We start from the raw sequence: 12262 nt of genomic DNA, 5'->3' as shown, positions 1-12262 counted from the left end.
GTGGGACTTTGAAGTATTAGAGGAGTACTTAGACTTCTTCCTCTTAATTTGTACTAGGTCATCTAGCTCCACATAAGGTTGCAACTCTACCACATCTTGGATTTCAGGATTCAATCCATGAAGAAATCTAGCCATTGTTGTTTCACGGTCCTCATTGAGGTTGGACATAAGGAAGGCTAATTCCATGGCTTTGAAATATTCATCTACTGTTTGGGACCCTTAAGTGAGCCTTTGTAGCTTGTTATTCACATCTTTATTGTAAGAATGAGGTACAAACCTCCTTCTCATTGCTCTCTTCATTTCAGCCCATGTATCAATGGCTACATCCCCACATCTCAGTCTGTCCTTTTGGTGCTGATCCCACAAAACCATTGCATACTCTTGAAATTCAAGGGTTGTCACCTTGACTTTCTTTGCCTCTGAATAGTTGTGACAATTGAAGACTTGTTCCATCTTCAATTCCCATGCTAAATATGCCTCTGGATCACTCATCCCCAAGAAAGTAGGGACTTTGATCTTAACACCATCCAAATCTCCTCTATGCTCACGGTTTGGGCTTGTATTTGCACCCTCTCTTTGCCTTCCACTTCTATGTCCACGGATTGGACTAGCATGACCACGGCCAGGGCTGCCATGGTTGTGCTCTCCATGTCTCCTTCCGTGGCCACGGTTTGTTCCATCATGGCCACGACTGCCATGTCTCCTTTCACTATCATAAACACTTGAAGAATTGTGTCTATCCTTATATCTCGACCTCTCCTCTCTCCTAGGCCTCCTCCTTCTTCTTTCATGGTTTTGATTGCCATCATTTTATTCATCGAGCCTTCTATCATAATGGATCCTCAACTCCTCCAATTGTTGTTGAAGAGTTTGGAATTGGGCATCCATCATGTTTTGATGTCTCACGGTCATAGATTCTGACCTTGGTGAAATTGTAGGAGTTCTCTCTAGACTTGACATCCTTCAAGCTAAATTAGCTCTGATGACCACTTAATGACAACCTCTAGGGGGTTGCCTTAGAATTAGGATTGTTTTAGCTTGAAGTCTTGAGCTTTTTAAACTGTAATTCGTTTTTGGTGAATTGTGGGAATTTGGGGTTGTTTTGGTAAGGGAAATGGAACAGATTAGGAGGGGGAAGCGCCACAAGCATGAAAGCTTGATAAGCTATGCGGTTTGCCACAAGCAAGGAAGCTTGATAAGTGGTGGCCACGGCCAACCTAGGTTTAGGAGAAATGCTCTCAACTAAAACAATTCAAATTTACTCAAAATTCAACTTAACTTTATTAATGACAATTCAATTACATAAATAGGCAATCTGAATGTCTTGGACTGAAATAAAAGACTAAGTCCTAATTAGCTTGCATAATAGAAAATCCTAATTAAAACTTAGGCTAAAAATAAATATAAAATAATAATGTAATTCCTAATTAAATCAAGTAGATAAGATCTTAAATAATGTAATTTTGTTGAGATATTTGTTGGCTGAGTTGTTGATGCCTTGACCAAGTCTTGATCTAGTTTAAGATTCACAAGCCTCTTTTGATTTCAAAAACCCCTCAATTTGAAGATAAGATAGTGAACCAAGTCATTTGCCAAATTATATCTATCTTCAAGCAACCGAATTTATCTTCAAGCAAGTTGAATAACAACTTTACAATCTAATTTCCTTGATTATAGCCGTGTCATCCCTAAGGCCATAAATAATCTATCTTTTCCTATTTTCATGCTAACTGAATCCTCAATGTTGGTTGGAGAAGATTTGGTTATATCATTTGAATTTTTATGACTCTAGCTTCAAATGCCACGTGACAAGCTTACCCTTGAACCTAGGTGAACTAGTTGGTCACGAAATATGGATCATGTTACAAATAAATCCCAACCCATATTACATGAATTAAATACTAAAATACTTGAATAAAAATAAACCTAAGACTATATGAGAATGCAATCTCATTTATTTGAATCAATGAAAATAAAATAAACCTAAGTTCGAACATACCCTAAGGACATAAATGTCCTTCTCACATACCCTCTCCTAGGTCAATTGTGTCCTTTGAGACCTTAAGGATCTCTGCCTTGGCCTTGGCCCTAGTTGTAGGACCATCATGACTTTTCTTGCCCTTGGGATCAAAGGCTACCCTAGGAGGGTTTACATCACCATGCACTAAGTCTGATCGATATTTCTACGCTACACATGCCTGATGCAGATGCAAATTTCTGACCGAGCCACACAGGTCTTGGTGATGCATCAGGCCAAACTTTCTGTTCGAGTTCTCTAAGCCTTGATGTGACATTGTGTCCAGGCTGGTTGGTTCATTGCACAAGTCTACTGAAGTATTGTGCACCAACCTACATAAATTGAGAATATGAGAATCATTCATATTTGACATCCCCTACAAGCTAGAGTGTGTATATTACACAAACCAAGCTTGGATAAATTGTTTTTAAAAATGTCAGGGGTTTGAGATTTGATAAACATATCAGCAACTTGTTCATTAGAAGAAATAGGCAAGATTTGTACCACACCATCTAGAACGTTTTCCCTAATTGAATGACAATCCATCTCAATGTGTTTAGTCCTTTCATGGAAACAAGATTAACAACAATATGTAGTGCAGATTGGTTATCACAATACAAGATAATTGGACGAACATGGCTTAAATGCAAATCGTTGAGAAGATAGATAAGCCATTGGGCTTCACAACTTGTTAAGGATAAAGCTCGATACTCTGCCTCAACAAAGGATCTAGAAACAGTTGTTTGTCTCTTGCTCTTCCAAGAGGTTAAGGATTTCCCAAGGAAAAAGCAAAAGCCTGTGACTGACCTCCTTGTATCAAGACAAGAGGCCCAATCTACATCACTGAATCCTTTTAATTCAGTGGTAGTTTCAGTAGGAAAAAATAGCCATTTTCCAGGAGCAGCCAAAAATTGGCTTAGATGACAAATAGAAAAAAGATATGTCTAGCCTTATATGAGTCAAGTAAACCAACCTACTAATGAGTCTTCTATAGGAGGTAACATCTGGATATGGTTGTCCAGAATTACAATGCAATCTAACATTATTATCCATCGGGCTAGAGCAGGGCTTACTAACCAACATACCAGAATCTTGAAGTAAGTCAAGATCATACTTCCTTTGGCAGAGACTGATTCCATCTTTGTTTCTAGAAACTTCAATCCCAAGAAAGTATTTAAGAATTCCAAGGTCCTTGATGCTGAATTTATTGTCAAGAATATCTTTCACACCCTTTATTTCATTAAGATTGTCTCCTACAATCACAAGATCATCTACATACACAAGTATAACAGTATAGCTATTATTGTTAATTTTAGTGAAGAGATAGTTGCCAGCCCTTGATTGAGCATAACTATGTTGTACCAAGACAATAGTAAGCTTAGCATTCCATTGTCTACTTGCTTGCTTTAGGCCATTTAGAGATTTTTCCAGTTTACATACCAAGGAATCATTAGGAACTCTCAATCTAGGAGGGGGTTTCATATATACCTCCTCAATCATATCACCATGTAGGAAGGCAGTGTTAACATCAAGCTGATGCAGGTGCCATCCCTTTATAGAGACAAGAACTAAAATGGTTCTAGTGATAGTTATCTTAACAACTAGGCTAAAGGTGTCTAGGTAGTCTACCCCTGTTGTTTGGGTGTAGCCCTTGGCCACAAGTCTCCCCTTATACATTTCTATCCTTCCATCAGCATGATGTTTTGTCTTAAACACGCATCTACAACCTATAGCTCTTCTATCTTCAAGAAGTTCAGTTAAAATCCAAGCACTATTCTTTTCTAAGGCTTTCAGTTCATTGTTGATAGCATCAATCCAATGCTGATGTTGAATGGCCTCACTATAGCTTTCAGGTTCAAGGTTAGAACTAATAGCTAAAATATAATTCCTTTGGCCTAGTGAAAGCCTCTCATAGGATAAGACTTGAGACAAAAGGTATTTGGTATCCTTACCCACTACACCAGATTTTGTATTTAATGGAAGTTTTTTATGGATTAGTGGAGGTTTTTAACCTCCACAATATAAATAGCGGAGGTTTCAAAAACCGCTACAGTTATGACCGCTAGAAGCGTTTTGTGGAGGTTTTAGAAAACCTTCGGTACCTATAAATTCGCAATGGTTTATTTGTGGAGGTTTTTGACCTCCACTATTTGAGGAGGTTTTTAACCTTCACTATTTGAGGAGGTTTTTGTAGTGTTTACCATGGAGGTTTTAAACCTCTACTATTTGAGAATGTTAATTGTGGAGATTTTCAACCCCCTACTTGAAATAACAAATGCAGACATGCTAGAAGGTATTTCAACCTCAATTTAATTTCATAATTTTCATAACTTTCGTGTCATTAATTTGTAATTATTATTTAAATATTCAATACAGAATAAAAATGTTCTTAGCAATAATAAAATTTCATTGCAAATAACCAAGGTAGCGTAACAAAGTTGAAAGAGTTACAATTCATCATTCGTTTTAAATCCAGATGCACCAGAAAATCTCAATAAACTAAAGTTATCATATGACACTTTAAAAAAATACATAACAAATATCCTAAATGTTGCTGGGTCCAGATGATCCTCTTGCACCTAAAGGTGTATTCGGCATACTTGCATCATCATTTGCCTGAAATAATAAAATGAAAACATTTAGTTGGAACTATAAAAATCATTAATAATTACTGCATCATTATATACTAACTAAGAATGTAAAAATAACAACAACACTTCCTTGTTCACTATGATGAAATCCATAAAACAATCTTAACACTATAGCAAGTGTATAATACTACATGTGTAAAAAGTCTATGTATCAACAATGTCATAGCTGATACCCCAAATTGTACAAATGCTATCGGTGGATACTTCTTGATTTTTATCAACGCATGCACATATAAAGACTATGTATCTATAGGCAAAAACTAATAAGTAATATGCCAAATGCAAGGTAGACATGCAAGTCAGCAACATGCAAAAGTAATATGCACATTCATGTATAGTTAGATAACAGATTTTGCTAGCCTCCGGGTGACAATTTATACTATATCAAACATTGAACAATTTATACCATATCTAACTAGAAAGGGAAACTTTCAAAATCTCATTATATTCAAACTAGGAAAATCAAACAAACAAACAAAATACTGAATATAATAATGGTACTTGCACATACACGTGTAAAGAAGTTAGCCAATCCTTTAAGGATCCCTCCTTCTTTCATTATGATATAGGACTTAATGTTGATGCCAAATTGTTGCATCTCTCTCGCCAATCATTAGAAGATGAAGATGCGGTAGCAAATGATGAAGAATGGCTCAAATCAGAAACTCGAAGTCTAGTATTCCTATATGTATTCGTAGGAACTGCTCCCAAACCCAGGGTTAGCACTCTCCTAGAGTAATCTGGTCTCATCACTCTACCAACTGAATCATGAGGAGAAACTTCAGATTCATCAATGTTGGTTTGAGTCAAAGCCTCTTGAATTTGTTCCTACATGCATGCAAAAATGTCATCAATTGTAAAAATTTGAAGATTAAAATTCAATCCATGCAAAGAAGATTAGTTAATTAGATTGAACCTACCGCTACAATCTTTGCCGCTTCATTTACAAATGTTCCATCCTTCCTTTTATGAGTGGCAACGTATAAGTTTCTACGACCTGGTGGCTTCCCATTCACCATCTAAAATATAGAAAACTTAATTCAAATTTGAGATTTTCTAAACAAATAAAAAGTAATAAGTGCAAAGTCTAAATAAATAAAAAGTATCATGATAGTGTCGGTACCATCTCATGTCTTCTTCTTGAATTAGACTTAGAACCACCAGTATGCGGAATTACTTGCTTCTTTTGAATTTCTTTGTTTTTCCTACAAAGTTCCTATGAAAAAAAATTACACATTCACACACTAATCAAATAAAAATAGCTATAGAAAAAATCAAACAACCAAAGTAATGTCAATTTATATACCATAGTTGATGGTCTCAGACGATAGTGAACAAAACAAGTTCATTGATCTTTGTCTATGCCAATTGGAACATTTCTTATAATGTCATCTCTAGTCTTGGCTGGATCAGAGAACTTATCCCATAATATTTGCCAACTTGCACTCCATTTTCTCCCAAGACTATGTTTGCAATATCGTCTAGAAATGCATTCACTAGTCCTAAAACAAAAGCGAGGCTCCCAAAAAGTGACATGAATTTGTCAATATTAATTTTAGATATAAATATAAATAATATTAGAGATGGTATGAGTACTTGTTGATGCAAGAATGGTATATATACTTTTAAATGGTGTCATGTATGATATGAATGCAATGTGAGAACTAATGTTTTAGTGAGTCACTCGTGTTTTTTAGTTTGATATAGAATTTATCAACTTATCATTTATGGACTCAACCGTAATGCGACCCATGTTGGCTATTGTTGACTAGGACGATCTACTGATGGTTCGCTTGCCATTTTACCCCAATGTCATCTTGAGAAAAATGATTAATCTCAAACTACTATGCTGATGGTATAAGTTTGCTTGGAATCCGTTTCTTAAGAGATGAAAGTGCTTTAGTTTAATGCATCTGAATAATCCAATTGGCCCAATCTGCCTATTCTTTTTCATCTAAAGGAAATAAGTTGCTCCAATTTTCTAAACTAAGAGCATTTGCAAGATTTCTCTGAGAGTTTTTACTTAACTTTCCCTAAGTTTTGTCGAGAGTACCTGATGTAGGTACCTATTAGAAATTTTCTCTTTTTGCTATAATACTAAGTCGCCTTTGTAGGTTTTTTGAGAACATTAAGTTTGATCTTCCTAAAGCTAAAAGTTCTAAAGAAATGATGAAGTTTGTGAAAGAGTTCTCGTAAATTGCTGATAAGTCTCTTGTTGGAACACTAATGAGTACATTTACCACCATGGAATTTGATGGTTCTCATACTCTGCATGAATATGTCATTGAAATGGAAAATATTATAGCAAGACTTAAGACATTTCTAATAGATGGGATAAGAAATTTCTTGTACAATTTATATTAATTTCATTACCTTATGAATATGGTCCTTTCCAAATGATCTATAAGACCAAGAAAGATAAACGTAATGTGCATGAGTTACGTATTATGCTAGTTCAAGAGAAATCCAGAATGAAGAGTCAAGAAAATCATTCCATCAATTATATTAATCATCAAGAAGCTAGATAGAAAATCATTAAGAAACATGATAAGAAAGGGAATGGACCCTTACAGATCAATGAGGTCTCTTCTTCTCAAATCCATAAGAAGGAAAATCATGACAGCACATATCGTTTCTATAAAAAGATGGGATATTTTGAATAGGATTGTCCAAAATGAAAATGTTGATTTGAAAAGAAAGGTAAACCTAGTGGTTATGTAAATTTTGAATCAAACTTATCAAAATATCCTTATAATACTTGGTGCGTTGATACTAGATATACTACTCAAGTTTCTAATACAATGCGTGGATTCCTTATAACCCGGACTACAAGACTAAATGAAAATTTTATCATTATGAGAAATAGAGTGAAGATTCCAGTGGAACCCGTCGGACTTATCATTTAATCCTTGACATTGACATCATTTAAATTTATTTTGAAATTTTTTGTATACCTAATATCTCTAGGAATTTGGTTTCTATATCTAAACTTGATTTAACTAGATACCTTCATAATGAATGTTTAGTTTGTGTAATCATACTCATTTAATTTGTAATGATATATTGTAGAGGGATTGTGCTTGTTAAATCTTGATAATCTTTTTGCTAAAACATTATTAATCTTGCATCATAATGTTGGAATTAAGTATGGCTTATTGATGAACGTTTTTCTTACTTGTAGCATAAACATTTGGGACACGTTTCGAAAGAAAGAATGAAAAGATTAGTAAGGAATAAAATCCTACTGAATTTAGATTTTACTGATCAAAATGAATGTCTAAATTTTATTAAAGGTTAACAAACAAATATACACAAATAAAGGATCCTTAAGAAGCACTAAGCTTCATGAAATAATACAGACGGCAAGTTGTGGACATTTTCATGTTAATTTTCTCACTGTAAATGCCTTAGAGATTTACATTAGAGGAACTGAAAGCCAACTAAATAAAAGTGTGAAAATTGTTGGGTCTGATCGAGGTGCTGAATATTATGGAAGATATGATAAAAATGGACAACATCCATGTCCATTTTCTAAATTCCTTGAAATGTCGGCATATGTGCGCAATATGCAATGCAAGTACACCACAATAAACTTGTATATCAGAAAGGCGTAGTAGAATATTATTAGATATGGTTAGGAGTATATTGAGTAATTCATCTTTACTCATTTTGTTGTGAACTTATGCTTTAAAATATGCCATGTATTTATTAAATAGGATTCCTAATAAGACATTTATTAAGACTCTTTTTAAATTATGGACAAGAAGAAAACCTAGTTTCGACACCTGCATGTTTGGGGATGTCCGACAGAAATTAGAATTTATAATCCAAAAGAAAAGAAACTAGATGCATGAATAATCAATGGTTATTTCATTACTTATCCAGAAAATTTAAATGGGTATAAATATTTTTGTTCAACCCATACTATAAGAATTGTAGAAATTAGGAATGTTAGGTTCATTGAGAATTTTGAAGTTAGTGGGAGTAAAAAAACATAAAGTGGACATTCAAGAAATAAGAGTGCATGTTCCATATACTTTTGTCTCTAATAAAGATGTTCCTCAAGTTATTGAATCGGTTAATAATAATGAAGAATGACAAAATGATATCATTACTCACAATGAAGCTAAACTTAATGAACTCAAAGTAGAAGAATCACAATAGTCAAATGGGTATAAATTTGGGAACATGTTGAATTACCATAAGGTTGGAAAGTAGTTGGTTGTAAGTGGATTTTCAAGACCAAATGTGACTCTTAAGTTAACTTAGAACATTAGAAGACCAGACTTGTTGCAAAAGGTTGTACTCAGAAAGATGGCATTGACTATAAGGAGACATTTTCATGGTTTCTAAAAAATTCTCTCATGATTATCATGGAACTAGTGACTCATTATGATATGGAGTTAGAGGAGATGGATGTGAAATTTGCCTTTGTGATTGGAGATTTAATAGAAAATGTCCATATGAATCAACTAATGGAATTTATAGAGAAAGGAAAAGATGACATGATGTGTAAACTTAAGAAAGCATTATACGGACTTAAACAAGCTTCAGATAATATTATCTTAAGTTTAATGATATTATTGTATCCTTTGGATTTAAGGAAACCATTATTGCTCGATGTATATACATAAAGATGAGTAGGAGAAAGTTTATCTTATTAATTGGTTCTATATGTTGTTAATATCTTTCTTGCAAATAATGACATTTGTCTTTTGAATGAGACGAAATAACATTTCTCTAAATTTTTTGAAATGGAAGATGCAGGATAGAAATATCTTAGGATAGATCATAAAGATTTTTAGGCCTTGTCTTAGAAAACATATATTAACAAAATTTTAGAAACATTTAGAATGCATAAGTGTTTAGCATCACCATCTCCCATTCCAATAGTGGAGTTGAATATCATGCAATGCCCAATGAATGATTTGGAGTGGGAGCATATGGAAGAAATTTATGATGCATCTATAATTGGGAATTTAATATATACTCAAACTTGTATGTGACCATATATTAATTTTATAGTTGAAATGTTAGAAAGATACCAATATAATCCTGATATAGAATATTGGAAAACTGCAAAGAAAATGCTAGGATATTTATAATGTACAGTAGATCACATACTTATTTATAGGAGATCGAATCATCTTGAGGTGGTTGGATATTCAGATTTAAATTTTGTCAAATGCGTAGACCCAAGAAAGTTTACTTTCTATTATATATATTTATTAGTTGAAGGAGTTATCTCATGGAAGATTGTCAAACAATTTGTCACTACTACATCCATTATGGACGATGATTTTGTGGCATGCTCTGATGCCACAGATTAGGGTAAGTGGCTACAAAATTTTGTTTCAGGACAATGGTTCAACAGTATTGCCAAACCGCCCTAAATTTATTGTGATAATTTCACAACAGTTTTCTTTTCTAAATACAAGAAGTATTTCAAAGATGCTAAACATATGAAGTTGAAATATTTTGTCGATAAAGAAGTTCAAAAGCATAATATATCAATTGAGCATATTAGCACTAATCATATGATTGCAAACTCTTTGGCAAAAGGATTACTATCCAAAGTATTTACTTGTCCTGTTAAAAATATAACCATTATGTCTACTAGTGAATGTTGAGCATTATTTTTATTAATAAAGTCTTACTATTTGATACTCTAAACTCATTACTATTCAGGTTTTTTATTATTATTTTTTATTCATACATATGTACATGTGAGAATGACAATATTGAAAACAAAACTTTTCTTTATAAATGACATTATTATTAGATATATTATGTTATCCTCATTAATTAATGTGTTGTGTTAGGAAGAAGACTTATATAGTAGTACACGGAAAGAGTTTTATCATACAAATAATATATAACAATCATAATTTTTATTAGCTATTGTTTTTAATCATGACATATAATATAATGAATATATAAAACATGATCTGATTGTACACATATTTTTATGTTTATAAAATCATGATTTGAAATTTTGAGGACGAAACTCTTAATAAAGAATTGCGAATGAAATGATATAACTGTTGAAAAAGAGTCTATATAATGCTTGATAGGAGCATTATAATCACCAGAAGATGGCTCAAACGTTATATTTATCTCTTCCCATAAAGGTTATCTCTCTATCCAACATAAGTAAGAAAGAGCATGGAAAAGAACGAGAAGGAGAGGTCTTTCTTTATTGTTGAAGAACAACTTGTTGGAATGAGAAGAATGAGAGTTAAAGAAGAAAGAAGAAGAAAACGTGTTTTAGAAAGAATGCTAGAGGTAGAAGATGATGAATAGAAAAGTTTCTATTAATGGAATCTGTTATCAACAACCAACAGAAATTTAATAATTCCTCTTCTACTCATAGTAAGTTCTAATAACCAGCCCATTTACAAAGCCCAAACATAACTAGCTGGAATTACAATTTTTTCCTACATCCTCCCTTAATTCAAGCTGGTTATGCTAATCACTCCAAGCCTTCTCCTCTGTGATTCAAACATTTCCTTCCTTAGAGATTTTGTCAAGATATCTGCTTGTTGATTCTGTGAGGTACATAATTCAACCTTCAAGTTGCCCTTCTCCACATGATCTCTTAAGAAGTGATACTTTGTTTCAATGTGTTTGCTGCGACCATGAGACACCGGATTCCTTGCCTAATTTATTGCAGACTGATTATCAATAAGAAGCAACATGGAGTCATTAGCATGAATCCCCAACTCCTTCAGCAGAGAGTTTAACCACAAACCTTGGCAGCCCCCTAAGCAAGCAGCAATGTATTCGGCTTCACATGATGATAGAGTAACTACCTTCTGCTTCTGAGAACTCCAACTGATAGAAGCATCACCAAGCTTAAACAAGTAGCATGTGGTTCTCTTCCTATCATCCTTGTCTCCACACCAATCTGCACCAGTGTAGCCATGAATTGTTTTCAAACTGCCTTCAATACTTGTAGGAAAGTGTACTCCAAAATCCATGGTTCCTTTGAGATATCTAAGCACCCTCTTCACTGCAATCAGATGAGAGTGTTTAGGTTTCTCCATATATCTACTAACCAAGCCAACTCCATAAGTGATGTCTGGTTTTGAGTTACAAATGTATCTTAGTGAACCAATCATCTGTTTATAGAGCCTAGGATCAACTGATTCATCTTCCAAGCTTTCTTTGTATAGACTTGTTCCTGCTTCTACTGGTGTGGAGGATGGACTTGAATCAAACATATTAAACCTCTTGAGTACATCAGAGGTATACTTCTTTTGATGCATTAGTATCCCTCTGCTATTCCTTATGAATTCCACGCCCAAGAAGTATGATAGTGCGCCAAGATCAGTCATTTCGAATTCTGCTTTTAGGTTGTTCTTGATGCTCTCAATCTCATCCATTTTGTAACATGTTATCAGTAAATAAGCCACATAGAGGCATATGATTCCTGATGCTGCTTCAGGTGTACACTTCACATAAATTCCATGCTCACTTGTGCACCTTATAAGTCCTTGCTGAACAAGAAATGTGTCTATTCTCTTGTTCCATGCTCTAGGGGCTTGTTTTAACCCATAAAGTGCCTTGTGAAGTTTGTAAACCTTTTGTTCCT

General features: G+C 33.9%; 1 long non-coding RNA gene across 1 annotated transcript; it reads right to left on the bottom strand.

Moving 5' to 3' along the window:
- Window positions 5404-5888, bottom strand: LOC109326555. The gene is made up of 3 exons (XR_002105257.1): window positions 5792-5888; window positions 5589-5687; window positions 5404-5496 (listed from the first exon to the last, which is right to left on the bottom strand). It is a non-coding gene; the product is annotated as an uncharacterized LOC109326555 (long non-coding RNA).

Source organism: Lupinus angustifolius, chromosome LG14 (genome assembly GCF_001865875.1).
Source record: "Lupinus angustifolius cultivar Tanjil chromosome LG14, LupAngTanjil_v1.0, whole genome shotgun sequence".
Lineage (NCBI taxonomy): Eukaryota > Viridiplantae > Streptophyta > Magnoliopsida > Fabales > Fabaceae > Lupinus > Lupinus angustifolius.
Note: the sequence above shows the minus strand (reverse complement) of the source record. Positions and strands in the feature narration are given on the sequence as shown.